Below are 2602 nucleotides of genomic sequence, written 5' to 3' on the forward strand. Positions count from 1 at the left end.
TTTCATTCGTCTCTCGCGGGGACCCCGCTCCCCCATTTGTTCCGAAGATCCACAGAGTCAGCTCGCTCAGAAAGCCTTCCCAGCAACCGGCAGCGCTACCAAGTCAAGGCTGAGCGCAAACAGCGCCAAGCAGTCAAGATGCCGCCGGCTCTCCTCCAAAGGCGCCCTGCTCAACAGCGCTTCCCCTGGTCCTGCTAGCTGGGTGAGCAGATGATTCAGCAGCCTGTTAGAGTTCCACAATGTCCTCGTCTCCCTACCAAGTGACTTGCCCCAGCGGTAGGAAGTGCTTTTCCCATGCAGGGCTGGGCATTTCAAAGGCCCTCCTCCAACATCCCACCCACCACCCCTGCCCTGCAGCTTTCACAGCTTGCCGGGCTCAACGCCCAACCCTCAACATCCCAGCTCCTGGGCCGAAGCTTGGGTGGGGAGGGGAGGCCAGATGAGAAACAGAGGGCCAGGCTCCCGGCCCCACTCCAGACCCACAGACTCTGAATCTCTAGGAGGGGCCTGGGAGTTCCGACGGTGAACAAGCGTCCCTGGAAATTCTTTGTGTGTGTGTATCTCACAGGTACACTTGTTCGTGCACACGGGCAGTGGCACACCTACAAGTCAAAACGACGTCCCACATCCCCATCCAACACAGCCAGCCCGATATTTCATCCACATAAAGCTGATTAATGGTGACCACGAGCAGGCGCAGGACTGAAGGCTTTCAAGCCTTGACTTCTTTTTAGCACTCCTGATTTTATAAAAGATGAAGTCCATCAACCCCATCCCCACCCAAATCTGGTAACCTTGGGTATAGTAGGGCTTCGTGAGGATCTGGACCTCCTTAACAAGGCTTTGAAGCATCCCAGAGCAGGACCCGTGGTTCAGGCAGCCCCAACTCACTACCAACGACTCAGAAAGGTGCTGGAAACTCTTGCGTTGGGCAATCTAAACAGCGATCAACAAGCCCACACTCCTTATTTGACAGATGGGGAAACTGATGCCCCAAAATAGTGACATGGCCTTGACCACTCACTCCAGACCACAGAGCACTCTCGCCACCCTTTCGACCCTCACAGCACCCATGGCCTGGATCCCACCCAGAGTTCCTCACACACACTACCCTGCACCATACTTCTAAACCCTGCCTTCCTCCACTGAACTGCAAGGGTCTAGAGGCCGGGCCTTAGTAGTGTGCTCAGAGCTGGGCTCAGAGCAGCTTCAGTAGCCATTTGAGGAATGAATGATCCCGCATCCCCCGACCCCTACCCAGGCAGCCTGCACTCCTCCTTAATATGTGCACTGAGATGAATCTATCAGATCACAAGACTGTCACCTAGAAACACTGGAAGATTTGCCCCAGGAGGGCTCAAGGATGCACACATTCTGGGGGGAAGCAAAGAGCCACCTGCAGAACAGGTAGAGAACTGCCGGGAGAAGCCAGAGCAATGAGGGGTAGAGACTGGGAGAGGGGTAGGGGGCGGTCACAGGGACAAACTTCACCTTCTTGTGGATTCTGTTCAGAGTCAACACCTGGAGAATAACAGCTGGGAAATAGGACACAGAGCTCACACTTTCTCACCTCTGCCTCTCCAGAGCCCTGACGCTGTCACACAGAAAAGGTGACAATGAAACACAAAGAAGAGCTCCAAGGAGAAAACAAGCCTGCTCAGCCTGTGGGTCACAGGGTCCAGGGAATGCTCACGGGTGCCCCCGGGCATGCAGGACACAGGATCGGCCTTCCTCGACAGCACAGAGGTGACCGCCTGCCAAGATCAGACTTTCTGGGGTCTCCCGACAGGTGTCACTGGTCCTGAAACATTGTCCCACCCACCCCTGCTCAGGCCCTCCCCACCTCCCCGCATCAGTCAGGGAGGCCAGCAGTACAGACTACCCTAACATCCCCATGGCCTAAGACAGCGTCTGTGTATTTCATGCTCACAGTACACGTGCACGGATGCTCTGCCCTTTTCATTTTCATGTTTGCTGGAAGCAAGTGGCACACAGTTTACATTGTTGCCACACAGCACAGCTGTTCTAGGCATAGAACCAGTTCCTCCACCAGTCTGGCTAGGCCAGGTCATGCTGCAGTCACAAGCATCCACTGTAGACTGGCCTTGTTGCAGTCACTCAGGGTTCCAGGCTGATGCAGGAGCCACTGTCTCTAACGTGGCCAACTGTCCTGCCGGCTCTGGAGGGCCTCGCACTGGTAATTAATGCTCCAAGCTGGAGGTCAAACCCAGCATCCACAATTCACTGGCTAGAACTCATCTTGTGACCCCGCCCCATGAGGAGTACCAGGACAATCCCGCCAAGGACCAGAAGACAGAGCTGCTGACCACACCACCCACAAATGCACGCCCACAGCCCCCCAGAGCTGATGCCTAACGTTCCTGCACCCCAGCTCCATCCCTTCCCCTCCCCTGTAGGAAGCCAAGCTTTTTCCTCATATTTGTCATTTTCACTCTAGGATGAAGGAAAGCTTTCAGAGCAGGTTTAGAAAGAGGAAACCATGAAGATGATCAAAACTTGGTTTTCAAAGGCTTGGTTTTCAAATGTCTAACCAGGGACAGACATTCTTACAGTACATAACATTACAATCTTCTAATATACA

General features: G+C 54.3%; 1 pseudogene; it reads right to left on the minus strand.

The window, feature by feature from the left end:
• Window positions 1-674: 674 nt before the first annotated feature.
• On the minus strand, window positions 675-852 carry LOC140688848 (ATP synthase subunit ATP5MJ, mitochondrial pseudogene; annotated as a pseudogene).
• Between the last annotated feature and the right edge of the window lie 1750 nt (window positions 853-2602).

Source organism: Vicugna pacos, chromosome 24 (assembly GCF_048564905.1).
Source record: "Vicugna pacos chromosome 24, VicPac4, whole genome shotgun sequence".
Taxonomy (NCBI): domain Eukaryota; kingdom Metazoa; phylum Chordata; class Mammalia; order Artiodactyla; family Camelidae; genus Vicugna; species Vicugna pacos.